At 41.7% G+C, this 7217-nt stretch overlaps 1 long non-coding RNA gene across 1 annotated transcript; it reads right to left on the reverse strand.

The window, feature by feature from the left end:
• Nucleotides 1–2616: 2616 nt before the first annotated feature.
• On the reverse strand, nucleotides 2617–4362 carry LOC135369286 (uncharacterized). The gene is made up of 4 exons (XR_010415052.1): nucleotides 4283–4362; nucleotides 4051–4145; nucleotides 3810–3927; nucleotides 2617–2781 (listed from the first exon to the last, which is right to left on the reverse strand). It is a non-coding gene; the product is annotated as an uncharacterized LOC135369286 (long non-coding RNA).
• Between the last annotated feature and the right edge of the window lie 2855 nt (nucleotides 4363–7217).

Genomic DNA, 7217 nt, shown 5'->3' on the forward strand with positions numbered 1-7217 from the left:
GACTTGTCGTCGTGGGTGACACCACTGGCCAGCCTCGGGATTAATTCCGTGCTCAGGAATTACTGTACAAAGCACTTTGTATGTAGGACGTGATAAGCAATATGTAAGTTGCAACCTTGTCTGCAGCATTCTCGATTGCCTCTTACCTTTACAGTACGAGACACGTTACCAAACCATTTGCAAAGGGCACTCTTACAGGGGCCGTGTAACTTGAGTTTTTAGTATACGACGTATATAAGTATACAATATGTAATATGAAATTTATATAAAATCAAAAATAACATTTATAAAAAGAATTTATAAAAAAAATAAAAAGGCTTCAAGGAACCAATCCGTTAGCATACCCATTGCACATGAAGCACAATTATATATGCTTGGACATCATCTCATTAATCTTCTGAACCATATGTGTGGCTGCATACGAAATTTTTTATGCGCATCCTCTACCTTCCTATTCCTACATGTGCACACGAATAACAGTGCATATACGTGAAGTGGCAAAAAGCAACGCTAGACTCTACCATCATTGTGCCCCTTTAACTTTTCCACATTTATGTCTGGTGAACAGGGAATATCTCACTAGAAAAGAAGACATTTGTGCATTGTTTGGCAACCAAATAAATATATTTATTTACATTTTCCATAAATCAACAATGTTGTGAGTTGGTGCAAATATTAATGTCAACAAGTAAAGTACTTACAAATTATTCCTATGTGCTCAAATGCAGATATGACAATTCTGTTTTTGTACCTCAGCACAGTACAGTTTCAAAATTAACAAACTGCACAGCATCAGCAATCTTAAAGTATCTGAAGAGGGGAATCACATAAAGCTCCAATAATAGACTGTGCAAACAAAGCTAAAAAAAAACAAAGTACTTCAAGAAAAATCTGAATAATCGGTTGCTGTTGTGATATGTACTACTATGCACAGTTCATGAATGGAACATGTTACCTCATTGCATTGCCTCCATGTGAGCACTAGAACAGGCAGCTTTTTAGGTCGCTCTTTCCGTGTTTTTCTATTGTCTTTCTTTGTTTTCTCTTTTTGCATTAGCAAGCATGGCCATAGTGAATCACAAGCAACCAAGGACAGGATGAGACATCTACAATGCGACTGCTACCTCTAAACTGATATATTTATTAGCAGACTCTGGAACATACACACATATGCTGCTAAGAAAATGACAATTTAACCAATAGAATAACAGACAAGAAAAAGGGTTATATATCTTCCCCTCTCCTCATTCTATTTCACAGGCAGCCCTAGTATCATTCTGAGTGTGTCCGTGCGTTCCCTTTGAGATAACGTATCTCTGACACAAGCAAATCCAACAGCGGACTGCTTACGGATGCAACTATCTTGGATTTCTCTAACCACTTGTTATTTAACCGCTGCCTTGAGCTGTGTGTTCTGGAAATTTAGGCAGCATCCAGAGTCCCTGCAATGTGTTGCCATGTTTCTCGAGGGCCTGTGTTTCACTATGGCTCTCAGATACAAACTACCCCATTTGAACACAGTAGAAATCACAGATTTGTAAATAGCATCTGTTGATTGCACTGTACATACCCCCCACATAAAGGATCATAGTGGATACTACATCTTGTGCGATAATGTCAGGAACACAAAAAATATAGATTTTAAACCACTCTTACGTCGTAGTAGTAGTATTTGTGTGAAGCTGCGCAATTCCTGTCCTGCAAATAATTTAAACCATATGTTTCATCTGCCAGCGTGATGATCCCCTGAAAAGCAATTCACACTTGGCGGGAACTACCGGTTCTGAAACCTATCCCTGACATGTGTAGCCATCAGGGAGGAAACCCAAGGGCAGCGGTGGAAAAGACAAACACACACGGGCTATGTTCTCTCGGTGTATCAGCTGCTCTGGCTAGGTTTCTATTCACGCTTAATGGCCGTAGCAGTAATGCATGAAGACCACTGCTAAGTTGTGTTGAGAAACACCACTTTATGTTTGCCATGTCTAAATGAAACGTACCTGACCTGATCCAAATTAACCGTTCTGAGTCTGGAACACACAAAGAGAAAAACACAACACACGCCACAACATTAACAGATAGCAAATGAGCTGTAGCGAGCTCCACCTTGGGACAAAGTCAACAAGTAATTCACCAAAAGTCAATGAGCGCCTGAAATGTAACATCTCCAGTGGCGTAGCCCGACCTCAAAGGTAGGGGGTCTCGATACAAAAACTCCCCCCCCCCCGCTGATCCTGTGTCGACAACACACACATACTTGTGCACACTTCAAACTGAGGATTAAAAAAGGGAACGAAAATAGTTGATTTAGACGTTCACAGTACGATTACATGTATAGGCTGTCATGACCAATGAAGTGGTGTCACGAGATTGGAAGTATTTTGAAAAGCTCATACTTTGAAAACCATTCAAGAATGCTTCTTAGATAGACGCCATGAACTGCAAGAACTTTCGCGATAGTCACACTGGTCCCCCCCCCCCCCCATATATTATGTTCTCGGATTTGCACGATTTGTGTGGGTCGGTCCGTGGCAGGAAGGGGGGGCTCGAGCCCCCCCTAGCCCCCTCGTGGCTACACCACTGAACATCTTTGACTGGTAGCAGGATGGCCCACGTTCAATTCCTGGTGCTAGCACTGACTGGCTTTTTCATGAATTATTTGTTGGAAGTTTCGATGTGCTTGAGAACCATTTGTCAACCATTGTATCCTCATGAGGTGATGAGGGTTTGTCATCCCAAAGAGACTCCCTTTCTGGCATGTGTCCTTATGGATGCTCATCACTGCAGAAAAAAAGAAAGAAAGAAAGGAAAAGCATTTAATGACAAGAAGTGGATAGTCGCATTTACTGCATAATGATTGTGCACAACAGAAAGAATACTTTTGCACAGAAGGCTGTACTTCTTGATGTCTAACATCAAGTTACAAAATTCCAGAATATATGACATGTTGTAAGGTAGAGAATAAGTAGAGTTATTGAGTTGTCGAGTTGAGTTGAGGGGGCAGTTGTACAACCTTTTTATTTTATTATATATGATTATATAATTATCTTTATGTCTGTACCACCCCTCGCTCTCTACATTACAACATGTTTTATATATTCTGGGATTTTGTAACTTCATGTTAGACATTAACAAGAGCAGCCTTGTGCCCGAAAGTCTCGTCTCATTAAAATTTAGATGCTCTCAACAGTCTTCTTTCTGTTGTGAATCTCTATCGCAGCATACCTGCACATTGCTGTTCTACGTACTGTGACTTTGCAGTAAGAGTATGGACTTTGGGTAAAAAGACTACACAGCACTGCTCAGCTATTTTTGCCTATCGAACAGTATGTATGTATGCAGTATGCACACAGTATTTGTGCACCGGACCCACTAAAAATGTAGTGAATGTGGCATTGCCCACGGTAATGCACCAAGTTGAACACAATTATTGTAGAATCCAGGTATTTTAGCTTATCATGCTTTTTATTTTATTTTATTTAGCTTACATGTCAAGCCAGTACCACACCAGTATCCAGTGTGAAGTTGTGACAAATAAATAGTTTCCATTTTTCTTAGCTCTCAGAAAACAGACAGTGAACTAATAAGAGTAGACAATGTTAACATGAATTCTGGGCTATTCTTCAGTTGAAGATTCACAGATAGTAAAGGCACCTTCCTCAATGGACGTTGATGACACTGAAACTTCTAAAACGTTATCAGAGGCCACATCAGCTTCTGTGTGTCAAAGGATTGCATGTCCAACAGTAATCCAGCTAACAGTAACAAAAATGTGCAAAAGACAAATTAACTGAACTAATGTAACGTACCTTCTATATCAGACAGTAAAGCTTGTAACACCCCATCCACAGGAACCAGTGTCCAGACACAAAAGTGTTTGAACTGGGAGATAGCAGCTAATCGGAATGGCGATCTTTGTTTTCCACCCTGGAAGCACAGGTTGTAACTTTGAGGACAGATTTAAAAGTGGTGTCAAAATGTCTGCATGCGAGTGCACATGAAAAGTTGAACATAGGTGAATACTCAAATTATAACATCACATTGTCATACCTGTTGGTGGAGGTGGACTGCAACTAATGTGTCAGCAATTTCTTCATGACCAGATGCAAGCCAGATCATGCTTCATTTCCGCCTTCAGCGTGCACCTATGATAATTCAGAAGTTAGATTATCAATAGTTCTATTGTGTTGTTAATCGTGGTTATATCAGAGTAAGCGCAGTAGGACAGCTGCACAATCGATTCATTAAGCTTGCTATTTTTTATATCTGAACCTCGACTTACCATTTTTTGCTCTCGTTTTTTGCCTTGATCCTCCGTGGCACGTTCAAAATGTTATGCGTCGGGCACCTCAGATTTTCATCAGACGATTTCGTGCCGAGATTCCAAATTGCCTCTGGAGTCGCGCGTAACCTATGATAACATTCGTGGACGAAATCCATGCAGTGGAAATTAGCAGGCACCACTGTCAGCCAAGAGCTTCGCACTGCTTGGTCTTTTGGCAGCTTGTAGTAGGTAACACTTGAATGCACCGATGAATTGTTCTAACAGCGTAGCACTCTCGCATCTTCGACAACTTCGCCGTGGCATATTTACGAATCATATCGCTCCAGCCCATAAAAGGCAAGGTCAGAACAAGGAAGTGCACTTTCCAAACGACGCTATGCCAAAAAAAAACATTCACATGCTTTGTTTCCGGCTTAGCAACAACATAACAGCTGTTCGCTTATGCACGATGCACAGAGGAGGAAACGAAAGAAGCCAAGCAGTCAAGCCAAGAGTCCATGCCAAGCCAAAGACAGATAAACCGAGAGAAGTGACGTCGGTGCGCCCGTGCGCAGGGTTTGCCGACGGTCTGACGGCCGGGCGTGGGAACTAAAAAAACTGTTTTCTAAAAAACTACGAACAGTTGGAGCAAGATATTTCGCACACATATTCAGTGTTCGGTAATGAACACACAGCGCGAGTATCGCTCAGTTCTGCGGCACTTCAAAATCGGCATATCTGACCTTTAAAGTCGTGAATTCACTATTCTTTTTACTTGACGAAGTACGCTCGCAGGTGCACATCGAACAGAAATCTTCGCAAGAGATGCCATGGATGAATGCATAAACGATGACAACGACAGTGTGACGAGCCTACGAGCCGGCCACTAGAGCCCGCTCGCATTTGAACAATACAGTCACAACATCAACAGCGTTAGTTACGCATTTACGTTCAATAAATCGTGGACGTCAAAACAGAAAATTCCGTTAAAGATTTTAACATTAAAGTCGTGAATTCACTATTCTTTTTACTTGACGAAGTACGTTCGCAGGTGCACATCGAACAGAAATCTTCGCAAGAGATGCCGTGCATGAATGCTATAAACAACGACAACGACAGTGTGACGAGCCTACGAGCCCGCCACTGGAGCCCGCTCGCATTTCAACAATACAGTCACAACATCAACAGCGTTAGTTACGCATTTACATTCAATAAATCGTGGACGTCAAAATAGAAGATTCCGTTAAAGATTTTAACATTAAAGTCGTGAATTCACTATTCTTTTTACTTGACGAAGTACGTTCGCAGGTGCACATCGAACAGAAATCTTCGCAAGAGATGCCATGGATGAATGCATAAACGATGACAACGACAGTGTGACGAGCCTACGAGCCGGCCACTGGAGCCCGCTCGCATTTGAACAATACAGTCACAACATCAACAGCGTTAGTTACGCATTTACGTTCAATAAATCGTGGACGACAAAACAGAAAATTCCGTTAAAGATTTTAACATTAAAGTCGTGAATTCACTATTCTTTTTACTTGACGAAGTACGTTCGCAGGTGCACATCGAACAGAAATCTTCGCAAGAGATGCCGTGCATGAATCTATAAACGACGACAACGACAGTGTGACGAGCCTACGAGCCCGCCACTGGAGCCCGCTCGCATTTCAACAATACAGTCACAGCATGAACAGCGTTAGTTACGCATTTACATTCAATAAATCGTGGACGTCAAAATAAAAATTCTGTTAAATATTTTAACATTAAAGTCGTGAATTCACTATTCTTTTTACTTGACGAAGTACGTTCGCAGGTGCACATCGAACAGAAATCTTCGCAAGAGATGCCGTGAATGAATGCATAAACGATGACAACGACAGTGTCACGAGCCTACGAGCCCGCCACCGGAGCCCCCACGAATTTTAACAATACAGTCACCACATCAACAGCGTTAGTTACGCATTTACATTCAATAAATCGTGGACGTCAAAATAGAAAATTCCGTTAAAGATTTTAACTTTAAAGTCGTGAATTCACTATTCTTTTCACTTGACGAAGTACGTTCGCAGGTGCACATCGAACAGAAATCTTCACAAGAGATGCCGTGTATGAATGCATAAACGATGACAAGGACAGTGTAACGAGCCCACGAGCCCGCCACAGAAGCCCGCTCGCATTTCAACAATACAGTCACAACATCAACAGCGTTAGTTACGCATTTACGTTCAATAAATCGTGGACGTCAAAATAGAAATTCCGTTAAAGATTTAACATTAAAGTCGTGAATTCACTATTCTTTTACTTGACGAAGGTACCTTCGCAGGTGCACATCGAACAGAAATCTTCGCAAGAGATGCCGTGAATGAATGCATAAACGAAGACAACGACAGTGTGACGAGCCTACGAGCCCGCCACTGGAGCCCGCTCGCATTTCAACAATACAGTCACAACATCAACAGCGTTAGTTACGCATTTACATTCAATAAATCGTGGACGTCAAAATAGAAAATTCCGTTAAAGATTTTAACATTAAAGTCGTGAATTCACTATTCTTTTTACTTGACGAAGTACGTTCGCAGGTGCACATCGAACAGAAATCTTCGCAAGAGATGCCGTGGATGAATGCATAAACGACGACAACGACAGTGTGACGAGCCTACGAGCCCGCCACTGGAGCCCGCTCGCATTTCAACAATACAGTCACAACATCAACAGCGTTAGTTACGCATTTACATTCAATAAATCGTGGACGTCAAAATAGAAGATTCCGTTAAAGATTTTAACATTAAAGTCGTGAATTCACTATTCTTTTTACTTGACGAAGTACGTTCGCAGGTGCACATCGAACAGAAATCTTCGCAAGAGATGCCATGGATGAATGCATAAACGATGACAACGACAGTGTGACGAGCCTACGAGCCGGCCACTGGAGCCCGCTCGCATTTGA

This window comes from Ornithodoros turicata, chromosome 1 (assembly GCF_037126465.1).
Source record: "Ornithodoros turicata isolate Travis chromosome 1, ASM3712646v1, whole genome shotgun sequence".
Classification (NCBI taxonomy): Eukaryota; Metazoa; Arthropoda; class Arachnida; order Ixodida; family Argasidae; genus Ornithodoros; species Ornithodoros turicata.